Genomic DNA, 13,110 nt, shown 5'->3' with positions numbered 1-13,110 from the left:
GGAAGATGCAAGAGCCTGGGCTCACTGGAATCATTCCTTTCATATTCATCTCGGCTATCTGGGGCCAGTACCCTGTGTTTTTCACATCCCCCCTCTGCCAGATCCTCGGTGATTGCTGTAGGGAGCAGCTGCAGCCTAATGGCTGCCGGATAGCAGGTATTGTTCTCCTTTGGGCCGGAATCGCTGATGGCTGTGATATCCTTGTTTATTGATATGGCAGGAAATACTCCATTTCTCAAATAGTTAGGTAAATAAAGAGTGGGTTGCTGACAAATAAGAATGCGTTGGCACACACATTATCAGCTCCATATGAAGTATGAGTTTTAAAGCACCTTTTATGGGTAAAGAAATGTTTTGGTATGTGACAGATTGTATTTTTGAAAGAGGGCAGCAACAAGATTTCCCATCCCATGTGTTCTTGCGGTGTAACTTTGACACATGTCGCACTGAGGGAAGGAGTCTGGGATCTTAGTTCCCTGACCAGGGATCAAACCTGAGTCTCCTGCACGGGAGGTGCAGAGTCTTAACCACTCGATCACCAGGGAATTCCCTACTCTGTGACTGTTTTGACCAATAGACTGTAGTAGAAGTGGCCCCGAGTTCTAAGGCTGGTTCATAAAAGTCTTCAGCCTTGCTTGCTGGGCTACTCACTCAAAAAGTCTTTAACCACCCTATAAGGAGTCTGCCACGCTGTGAGGAAGCACAGCTCACCCATGTAGAGTGGAGAGACCATTAGAGAGTGGTCCTGTGACTATCCAGAGAGAGAGAGACAGAGGAGGGATGCCTAGCTGATTGCCAGCTGCATAAGCCCACTGTGGTTTGTTCTAGCTCTAGTCACGATCAGACTCCAAACTTGAGGGAGACCCTGAATGAGAAACAACCAGGTCCATGCCAAATTCTCACCTACATAGACTGCAGAAGATAAAATGATTGTTATTTAAATAAACGAGGTTTTGGGGTGATTCGTTTAGGAATCAATAGATAATGAAAAAAAAGTTAGCGATTTGTCTCGTGACTACTGTAGTGCACAGATTGGGTATCTGTGCAACTGAAAAGAAATCAAGGTGGTTAAAAGACCTTGAACTCTAGGCTCAAATCCCAGACCTGCAACCATATGATGTTGAGCAAATTATTTTCCTGAGCCTCAGTCAACTCATTTACAGATTGGCGATCACAACGGTAGTAACTTCACACAAGGTCTGTGGAAGGATTAAATTAATTCATATTCATAAAATGCATAGAAGAGTACCTGGCAGAGAGTAAGTGTTAGGAGGAGGATTCCAGGTTAAATAGGGGCCTGAAGCATATATAATTTAGTTTCTCTTAAACCCCAATATGGGCTTCCCTGGTGACTCAGCAGTAAAAAATACTAGGGACATAATAGTAACCAGGCATTCTCCCTGTCTTCCAGGAGCTTGTACACCACAAAGGAAGGCAGGGAATAAACAGAAATTTACAAATGAGTCAGATTATTTTCAGAAACACCAGTCTTTAGGATACTCTCATTCATTGAGTAAGGAATATAAACTGGTATTCCTGGAGAGACATCTGGCAACGGCTATACCAAAATATCCTTTAAAATTTGCAAATTGTTGGAAATAGTGATTCTACATTGGGCGATTTATCTAAAGAAACACATAAGCATTCAGAAAACACACACATTTAGATATATGTTATTATTGTAGCAAATAATTTAAAATACAAAGTTGTTTAATAATGAGCTGCTGCTGCTAAGTCGCTTCAGTCATGTCTGACTCTGTGCAATCCCATAGACAGCAGCCCACCAGGATCCCCCATCCCTGGGATTCTCCAGGAAAGAACACTGGAGTGGGTTGCCATTAGCTAAATTGTGGCTAAGTATTATGCTGTTATTAAAATGATCTCATATTCACTACCATGTAAACGTCTTCTCCAAGTCTAGTTAAATGAGAAAAAGAGATCATACAAGAGTGAGTATCGAACTTCCCTGGTGGTACAGTGGATAAGAATCTGCCTGCATCAGGAGACATGGGTTCTATCCTTGGTCTGGGAAGATCCCACCTGCGGCAGAGCAGCTAAGCCGGTGCACCACAATACTGAAGTCCGTGCACTCCAGAGTCCATGCTCCCCAACAAGAAAAGCCACCCCAATGGGAAGCCCGCACTCGAGGCAACTAGAGAGTAGCCCTGCTTGCTGTAACTAGAAAAAGCCCCCCCCGAAAAAGAATGGGTAACTACGTGAGTGAGAGAGAGAGCGCACCACGTCCTGGCATGTTGTTTTTCTGAGTGGTGAAACAACAGTCAAATTTTGAGGAGTTTTTCTTCCCCTGTCATCTGAATTTATCTACAGAAAATGTCATATTTGTGCTTTTTTAAAAGAACAACTACATTTCACTCAGGACTTGCCATTTTCTTGAAGAGTAATAAGCCCGTCTCATTAGATGTTTCTATTTGCCCTCACTTCTTGGTGCACCTTCAATAAAACACGTATTTGACAAAGCACCCGCTTTTGCCGACTTGGAATCGCCTTCTGGTTTGGATGGGGTTGTGTTGGAAGAGCAGGTGAGGTGCAAGTTTGTAAGCCAGGACGGGACATGAGCTAAGGTGACACATGCTCTTCCTAGAAGACCCCTGACCTTCCACAACCAGATCCATGGATGGAGCATAACCACCACTGAAGTGGTATAAAATGCCAGATCAATAGAGAATAACACATCAGCTCTGTGGTTTGGGTGGCTCGATTTCCTTGGAAGTCACAGTGTCCACCCCAGTCGTCTTTGCAGCTCTCACCCTTGTGACACATGCCACTGTTCCAATTGATGGGGTGGCGGGTGGGATAGAAGCCTTTCATTCTTCAGGGATGGAATAAGAAGCTTAACTTTTGGGGCTTATAAGTATTGAAAGTGTTCAAGTTAAGTAGATTATGTCACATGTCCTTCCTCTTTTCTTCCTCTACCTCTCTCTCATTTCAAACAGGTGCTGTTTTCTTGACTTGGCTTTATTCCTTGGCTTGAATGAGATGGACAGAATCCAGTGTTGTCCACTCTTAGCCCTCTCCAACAGGAAGGCTAGGCGGTCAGGCTGCTTTGCACCTCTGGGCAAGTGGGCACATATCTGGCTTATCTGGAAAGGCCATTTGCACCTGTAAATACCTGCACGCTCTCTCCATACCTGGCACTGATGCCAGCATTTCATAAGAGATTAATGACTTTAAGCTATTCAAGAACTCCACCTTATTAAAAATGCACATGAGCAAAATCACACATTGGATCTGCTCTGATCACTTTATCAGAAAGGAGTTTATAAGGTCTTTGCCATGATCACCTTTAGCTGAAAAACTGGACAAGAGACCCAAAGTATCAGATTTACTGTGAGGAACCTTTAGCACGTAGAAGTACAAATTCAGAGCCAAGGTCAGTTCCTGTGGACACCTGAGAGAAACAGTCTGTCTCAGGGAGAATTCCAGTGTTATCAAGGGATGACCTTGGAGAGCAGAATGAGGAGCATCTTGGCAAGGAAACTTTGGAAAGATGTCAAAGACAACTACGTTCTTCAGACTGCCCTCCCCTCGGCACTCACTCTCCACATTGGAGGCTGAGGGTGCCATTTTAAAGAATTTTTTCTATGCGAACCATTTTTAAAGCTTTTATTGGATTTGTTACAATATTGCTTCTGTTTTATATTTTGGTTTCTTGACTGCAAGACATGTGGGATCTTAGCTTCCCACCCAGGGATTGAACACTCAGCCCCTACGTTGGAAGGTAAATTCCCAAGGGCGCTGTTTTAGAGGCGTATTTCCATAGCTGAGAGGCAAGGCTCACCCCTTCCTCATACCCTTCTCTACAGAAACCTTGCTTCTAGGGTACCCTTCAGTGGATGTTCTTGTTCTGTGGAGCAGTATCTGACCGGCCGTGTCCCTCTCACATTAAGGGGTGGTGAGCTATGGCAGCCTACTTAACCATTGCCACCGTTTTAGCAATCCTTGCAAATCCATGTCAGATGTAAATATTAAGCTTTAGTTCTGGGATAAGTCTTGCAAATGGTCAAAGAAGGAAAATAATCTCTGCTTGAGTTTTGTCCAGCAGCTGCTTCTAGGCAAAAGGTTTCACTGTTTCTAATATGACACATGGTGCGAGTTTGTATGAAATCCATGATCTGGTACTGTGTCAATCATACCCCAAAGTTAGGCTAGGGCTCTTGGGCCAATGGCAAGTTGCCAGAGGTTTAGGAATGAAGGAACTTCAAAGATGGAAAAAGGCCATGCACAGAGCTTTGCCAAGCCTTCCTGCGCTCCAGCTAGTAAAGACTAAGAAAATATTATTTTTAAAAGCACATGCATACACCCTAAGAATACAAAAGTCATCTGCCTTTCTATTCTGAAAGAGCAATCAATTTTCCTCCAGAATCTCTTTCTGTCTTGACTTTTGAATTTTTATGAGTGTTCTGTTGAATTTTGCTCACACTGAGTTATTCTAGAAAATCATTTTTAAGTTATTTGGGGGTGGGTGAGTTGGCATCCATAAAACTCTAGTTTTCCTTCACTTGTGATTAGGGAGTAATTTATGTGCTGAAGGAGGCACTGATGTGGCCTTTGTCCAGGCAGAAAAGTGAAAAGTAAGCTTCACTGAAGGTTCCGAGAGCTTTGTTGCCCCTGAAGAGGCATGGATGCAAAAAGTCAGATTTGAAAGCAATTACCCTTTTCAGTACTTTGGCTACCTACTGAGAAGAACCGACTCATTAGAAAAGACCCTGATGCTAGGAAAGATTGCAGGCAGGAGGAGAAGAGGATGACAGAGGATGAGATGGTTGGATGGCATCACTGACTCAATGGACATGAGTTAGAGCAGGCTCTGGGAGATGGTGATGGATAGGGAAGCTTGGTGTGCTGCAGTCCATGCGGTTGCAAAGAGTCAGACGTGACTGAGCGACTGAACAACAACCCATTTCAGGCACTTAATAATGGATGAAGAAATGTTTATTAATTAACTGCAAGATTGGAGATGGAGAATAAGGCTCAAGAAGTGTAGAAATTCTAACTCCTATAGAGTTCACATCAAAGAACTTCGTTGTCTTTTATATTCTGCATGCATGCTAAGTTGCTTCAGTCCTGGCCAACTCTTTGTGACCCTGTGGACTGTAGCCTGCCAGGCTCCTCTGTCCACGGGATTCTCCAGGCAAGAATCCTGTAGTGGGTTGCCATTGCCCTCTTGCAGGGACTCTGACCCAGGTATTGAACTCGCATCTTTTACATCTCCTGTATTGGCAGGCGGGTTCTTTAACACTAGCACCACTGGAAAGCCCCTTTTATATTTTATTTAGGATTTATTTGAGCTGTGGTTCTCAGAGGGTCTTATTCTGGGACTGACTTTGGATGCGTCCATGTACTCATTTATTCATCCATGTATATTTAAGAGTACCTTTCCTAGCCTGGCACTGAACAAATACATAAAACTTTAAAAGGGAACAAGTTGTCATTTGGATATGATGTTAGGTGGATCCTAAGCCAGCAAATGACTATATTTTTCTGTCCCTCCCCAACTCAGTGTGAGTACAGCAACTGTAGCATCTATCCTGGCTTTTGACTAAATTGGAAGCCGTGACTGTCCTCGCCATGCTTCGTGCCCTCTGCAACATATTTGTTTCAATTCTTCAGCATAAATCAGAAGGCCTTGCTTCTCCTTCTAACAAGCAGAAAGGATTTGTCTCAATTGAGTCTGTATAACAGAATACCCTCAAGCCTGGCATGCTGCAGTCCATGGGTTCCCAAATAGTCGGACACGACTTAGTGATTGAGCAACAGCAACAAGGAAAGAGGGTATCATTCTTTGCTTTAGTTACAATTTATGAAGATGGCTGCCAGTTCCCCTAAATTTTTTGGGGGGGACAGCTACAAAAAGGGGAAAGGGACTTCCCTGGTGGTCCAGTGGTTAAGAATGCTGGGGACATGGGTTTGATACCTTGTCGGGGAACTAAGATCCCACATGCTGTGGCACATCTAAGCCTTCGAGCCACAACTGCTGAGCCCGTGTGCCACAACTGGAGCATCTGTGCACTGCAACAAAAGATCCCGTACGACACAGTGAAGATTCCACGTGCGGCAACTAAGATGCAACAAGACCAAATAAATAATTTTTTTTTTTTTTAAAGAGAAGACAGTGTTGTGTTTTTGAGCATCTTATCACCTTCTATGTGTGGGTGACCATTTAGAAATGCGTCCAGACATTAGTGCTGGTTTTGTCACAAGAGAAAGAACTAGATAGTCTCTGCTCTTGAGAAATCTGTGTGCAGGTCAGGAAGCAACAGTTAGAACTGGACATGGAACAACAGACTGGTTCCAAATAGGAAAAGGAGTACATCAAGGCTGTATATTGTCACCCTGCTTATTTAACTTATATGCAGAGTACATCATGAGAAACATTGGGCTGGAGGAAGCACAAGCTGGAATCAAGATTGCCAGGAGAAATATCAATAACCTCAGATATGCAGATGACACCACCCTTATGGCAGAAGGTGAAGAGGAACTCAAAAGCCTCTTGATGAAAGTGAAAGAGGAGAGTGAAAAAGTTGGCTTAAAGCTCAACATTCAGAAAACAAAGATCATGGCATCCAATCCATCACTTCATGGGAAATAGATGGGGAAACAGTGGAAACAGTGTCAGACTTTATTTTTCTGGGCTCCAAAATCACTGCAGATGGTGACTGCAGACATGAAATTAAAAGACGCTTACTCCTTGGAAGGAAAGTTATGACCAACCTAGACAGCATATTCAAAAGCAGAGACATTACTTTGCCGACAAAGGTCTGTCTAGTCAAGGCTATGGTTTTTCCTGTGGTCATGTATGGCTGTGATAGTTGGACTGTGAAGAAGGCTGAGTGCCGAAGAATTGATGTTTTTGAACTGTGGTGTTGGAGAAGACTCTTGAGAGTCCCTTGGACTGCAAGGAGATCCAACCAGTCCATTCTGAAGGAGATCAGCCCTGGGATTTCTTTGGAAGGAACGATGCTAAAGCTGAAACTCCAGTACTTTGGCCACCTCATGCGAAGAGTTGACTCATTGGAAAAGACTCTGATGCTGGGAGGGATTGGGGGCAGGAGGAGAAGGGGACGACAGAGGATGAGATGGCTGGATGGCATCACTGACTCGATGGACGTGAGTCTGTGTGAACTCCGGGAGTTGGAGATGGACAGGGAGGCCTGGCGTGCTGCGATTCATGGGGTCGCAAAGAGTCGGACACAACTGAGCGACTGAACTGAACTGAGAGTTTTAGGTAACAATTGATGTGCGTTTTTTAAATTAATTTATTTATTTTTGGCTGAACTGGATCTTCATTGCTGTGAGGCCTTTCTGGGGGCGGGACTACTCTCCAGGTGTGGTGTGTGGCCTTCTCACCACAGCGGCTTCTCTTGTTGCAAAGCACGGGCTCCAGGGCCCTTGGACTTCAGTAGCTGCAGCATGTGAGCTCAGTAGTTGCTGCTCCCAGGCTCCAGAGCACAGGCTCAATAGTTGTGGTGCGTGGGCTTAGTTGCTCTGTGGCATGGGATCTTCCTGAATTAGGGATCGAACCCATGTCTCCTGCATTGGCAGGCGGATTCTTTATCACTGAGCCACTAGGGAAGTCCCAGATGTGTTTCTTATTGTAATGACTTCAGTGAAAGAAAAAGACAACTGCTTAAGAAAAACAAAATTGAAAAGAAAGAGTTTGTGCTACCCTATTGGTAATTTCCAGCTATATTATGTTCACGAATCCAGAATTGGGAAAAATATCTTCTAAAAACTACAAGTTACTGAGAAGTAGCGTTGGTCTTAAACTTTTCTTTTCTTCCTGGATTGAAGGCTGGAGATTCTGAAGTTGTTCTCGAAATTTACCCTGCTAGTTTATAAAATGCTCTATTTTAACTACGCCACAGGGCTGGTGAAAGAAACCGTTCAACCAAAAAAAGCATATGGATTTGATAACCCACCCTGGAAAATCAAGGACATCTGTTTTTTTGCTGTAAACATTTTCCTGAAAGTCTAAATATAAAGCATGGCCCAATTCATTAATATTTTGGAATGAATTGAGTTATGTCACAATAGAAATGGGTGGTGGGTGGGTTTTTTTTTGTAGTTGAAAAGATAAAAATTTTCACATTATCAGTTAAAACCACATTAGTAAGAAACATTTTGAAACTTGAATTTATTTGAAATAAATATGGTGGCAAGAATTCAAGCAGAGAAAACTCCTCAAAGATGGAGATGTGCATTTTTAAGAATGAAAAGAACCACGTACGTTGGAGATCATTTGCTGATATCTAAAGTATTCCTAGATTTTTATAGACTGTACTTTATTTATTAGAAGTGACTGTACAGTTTTAATTAGTTTCACTATGGTAGAATTAGCTTCATTGACGTAGATTCACTCCACTGCAAGATGAACAGCAGCCTTATGGCCACAGATTTCCAACATAAACTGTAATTCATCAAAGGCCAATACAACTCTTTTCTTTGTAGCTGGGTAACCATTTATGTTTGAGGTGAAGATGTTAATATGGAAATTTTGTGAGCAAGGAAAGAGGACGAACACTATCATTCTAATTTATGACCTTTCATAGAAGGCCAAATGTAAAGGCAACTTCAATTGTTTTATATCTCAGGGCCAGCACATAGCAGATGTATGAAATTTGGAGTGTTAGACATAAACTTTTATTACCAAATTATAAATAATTTCTCCCACTTATACGGTTCACCTTTCAAGTTCATCTTGATTAAAATACAAGGGCAGCATCACACCGATTTCACTGAATTTTACAGCTGAGAGAGGTTTTCTAGAGTTCACAGTGAAGCATAAAGCGTAACAGCATTTGGAAGACTTTCCTCATAGGAGTTCAGCTCCTGAGCCCATCTCCTCTGAAATTCAAGTTATATCAAAATGATGGCTGATGACGCAGGAACATTTATTTAAACATCTCAAATGTTATATCTGAAACCAAGCTCCCATGATGTAGCATACTTCCCATCATTGGGTAAAAATAAAAGGCACACTGCCTTTCCTGAGAAATTTTCCCATCAGTCAATATGCTTCTATTACTTCTCAGAAGACACTCAACAACTAGCATATTTTTCTTCTTGTTGATTTAACAATTTTCATATCCCATGACAAGAGGTAGATAACAGTGGTCCAAATACCCCACACTAGGATGTGACAGGTGTTTTCATTGTCCACCCTGAAGCTGCAGGTGGAAGCCAGCACCTGATATAGTTAATGTATCTCTGGAACAAAGATGGTCAACATTACTAGAAGCAGAATGCTAACGTAGATATTAAAATCTGCTCTGGAGACTGTCAACCACCCCAGTTTCACGTTTGCATCTCTCGAAATCCCTCTCATCAACATAATATACAATCAACCACACGTCCACAGGGCTGTCGGGTGTTTCATAAAATAAGTTAGATATGATATTGTTACTCGACTGGGTTGGTTTGCCCAAGGCACAGCGAGCCAAATGCAGAGATGCTGAGGTTTCCAGCAGAGAAAAGGTCTATTCACAAGGCAGCCAAGAAGGGAGAACAAATGTTGAAACTGCCTTCCTCAAAGGTGAGGAACTCAGGGTATTTATGGGATAAAGTGGAGGCATGGGGACCCTGGGGAGAGGTGATCAGAGATAAGAACAAGGGGAGATGACCGTTATTCTCCACAGGTGCAGCTACTCTACAGACTTCATGAACCACTTGTTCAGAGAATGGCAGCGCCGCATGCTTGGAGGGTGGAGTTTAGGGTCCTCTGATGTCCAAAGAGCACCTATCAGAAACTTTCGTTGTTGTTCTTCAGTTGCTACGTTGAGTTCCACTCTCTTCGACCCCATGGAATGTAGCCCACCAGCCTCCTCCGTCCGTGGGATCTTCCAGGCGAGAATACTGGAGTGAGTTGCCATTTCCTTCTCCAGTTGGAAACTTGCGCATGCCTAATGGGAAGGTCAGTGGTCCTAACCAGTCTTAATTTACTTGAACTGAACACAGCTGACTCTGAGTTTCTGAAAAAACAACTGGGCTAAACATCTTATCATTTAGGCTACCTGACATCTGGAGGACACGCAAGTTTTAAAAACACAGCAAGCTTGACCGATGAAGGCAGGTGACATTTTATTATTTATTAATGGCTAAGTGGTGACTGACTTTGATTTCCATACCTTCTTTGATGCACATAGAACACTGAAGAACATAATCTTTCAAAGGCATAGGTACAAAGAACTATAGAAGTCTGGAACAAAAAAGGCGGCCAAAGTTCATCTCAGTATTTTTATCCTAGCATTTGCCTATTTTAAGACTAATAACTTCAAGACTTCCCTGAAGTCCAGTGATTAAGACTTCACCTTCCAAAGGGCTGAAGGTTTGCTCCCTGGTTGGGGAACTAAGATCCCACAGAGCATGCAGTGCGGCAAAAAAAAAAAAAAAAGAATAATAACATCAGGAAAATGAGAAGACAAGCTATAGTTTGGGAGAAAATTCTTGCAAAAGACATATCTGATAAAGGACTGTTAGCTAAAATACACAAAGAACTCTAAAACAATCTTAAAAAATGAACAATCTGAATGAAAATTTGGCAAAAGATCTGAAAAGACACCTCCCCAAAGAAATTGTACAAATGACAAATAAGCATGTGATGATACGTCATTAGATGCAAATTAAAGGTCCGTCTAGTCAAGGCTATGGGTTTTCCAGTGGTCATGTATGGATGTGAGAGTTGGACTGTAAAGAAAGCTGAGCACTAAAGAAGGCTGAATGCTGAAGAATTGATGCTTTTGAACTGTGGTGTTGGAGAAGACTCTTGAGAGTCCCTTGGATTGCAAGGAGATCCAGCCAGTCCATCCCAAAGGAGATCAGTCCTGAGTGTTCATTGGAAGGACTGATGCTGAAACTGAAACTCCAATACTTTGGCCACCTCTTGCGAAGAACTGACTCATTGGAAAAGACCTTGATGCTGGGAAAGATTGAAGGCAGGAGAAGGGGACAACAGAGGATGAGATGGTTGGATGGCCTCACTGACTTAATGGACATGAGTTTGAGTAAACTCTGGGAGTTGGTGATGGACAGGGAGGCCTGGCGTGCTACAGTCCATGGGGTCGCAAAGAGTCAGACACGACTGAGTGACTGAACTGAACTGAACTGGAAAACTGCAAAGAGATACTGCTGCTGCTGCTAAGTCGTTTCAGTCGTGTCCAACTCTGTGCGACCCCATAGACGGCAGCCCACCAGATTCCCCCATCCCTGGGATTCTCCAGGCAAGAACACTGGAGTGGGTGCCATTGCCTTCTCCTACTATATACCTATTAGAAGGGTCCAAATCCAAAATACTGGGTACAGCAAATACTGACAGAGGTGTGGAGCAACAGGAACTCTGAGTCATCCCTGGGGGGAATGTAAAGTACAGGCGCTTTGGAGGACAGTTTGGCTGCTTCTTACAGAAGCAGACAGACTCTTATCAGACAGTTCAGCGATCGCACCCCTTTGTATTTACTCAAGTGAATTGAAAACTTATGTCTATACAAAACCCCACACAGACGTTTAATAATAACTTTATTCATAACTGCCAAAACTTGGGAGCAACCAAGATGTCCTTCAATAAGTGAACGAATAAACTGTGATATATCTAGACAATGGAATGTGGTCCAGAGCTAAAAAGAAATGAGTCATCAAGCCATGAAAAGACATGGAGGAACCCTAAATACATACTACTAAGTCAAAGAAGCCAATCTGAAAAGGCTACATACTATTTGATTCCAACTTTATGATACTTTGGAAAAGACAAAACCATGAAGACAGTAAAAAAAATCAGTGGTTGCCAGGTGTCAGTAAGGAGAGAGGGATGAATACATAGACAAGGCATGGATGATAAGAGATGTGAAACTGCTCTGTATAATACCATAATGGTGGATGCCCGTTATTACATGTTTCTCAAAATCCACAAAATAGGGACTTCTCTGATGGAGGAGCTAAGATCCCATATGCCTCATGGCCAAAAAACCACAAGCAACATTGTGACAAATTCAATAAAGACTTTAAAAATGGTGCACATCCAAAAAAAAAAAAGCCCACGGAGTGTACACCACCAAAGTGAACCCTAATATAAACTTGGGGTGAATATGATGTGTCAATGTAGGTTCATCAATTCTTGCAACTAAACTCTATGAGCTAAAATAAATCATGTTATATTATGTTTACGACTTTAAAGCTCCTTAATAAATTAATGTTTGTATTCAGGGTTTTGAAGACTTGTTCTACTGGATTCAGTCAGTTCAGTTGCTCAGTCATGTCCAACTCTTTGCGACCCCATGGACTGTAGCACGCCAGGCCTCCCTGTCCATCACCAACTCCCAGAGTTTACTCAAACTCATGTTCCTTGAGTCGGTGATGCCATCCAATCATCTCATCCTCTGTCGTCCCCTTCTCCTCCTGCCTCCAATCCCTCCCAGCATCAAGGTCTTTTCCAATGAGTCAGTTCTTCGCATCAGGTGGCCAAAGTATTGGAGTTTCAGCTTTAGCATCAGTCCTTCCAATGAATATTCAGGACTGATCTCCTTTGGGATGGACTAGTTGGATTTCCTTGTAGTCCAAGGAACTCTCAAGAGTCTTTTCCAATACCACAGTTCAAAAGCATCAATTCTTTGGTGCTCAGCTTTCTTTATAGTCCAACTCTCATAATCATACATGACTACTGGCAAAACCATAGCTTTGACTAGACGGACCTTTGTTGGCAAAGTAATGTCTCTGCTTTTTAATAAGCTGTTTAAAATAGCTTTGGACATAGCTTTTCTTCTAAGGAGTAAGTGTCTTTTAATTTCATGGCTGCAGTCACCATCTGCAGTGATTTTGGAGCCCCAAAAAATAAAGTCAGCCACTGTTCCCACTGTTTCCACATCTATTTGCTATGAAGTGATAGGACCGGATGCATGATCTTAGTTTTCTGAATGTTGAGTTTTAAGCCAACTTTTTCACTCTCCTCTTTCATTTTCATCAAGAGGCTCTTTAGTTGTTCTTTGCTTTCTGCCATAAGGGTGGTGTCATCTGCATATCTGAGTTTATTGGTATTTTTCCTGGCAATCTTGATTCCAGCTTGTACTTCATTCAGCCCAGCATTTCTCATGATGTTCTCTG

Source organism: Bos taurus, chromosome 17 (assembly GCF_002263795.3).
Source record: "Bos taurus isolate L1 Dominette 01449 registration number 42190680 breed Hereford chromosome 17, ARS-UCD2.0, whole genome shotgun sequence".
Lineage (NCBI taxonomy): Eukaryota > Metazoa > Chordata > Mammalia > Artiodactyla > Bovidae > Bos > Bos taurus.
The sequence above is the reverse complement of the archived record's forward strand: the minus strand, read 5'-3'. Positions refer to the sequence as shown.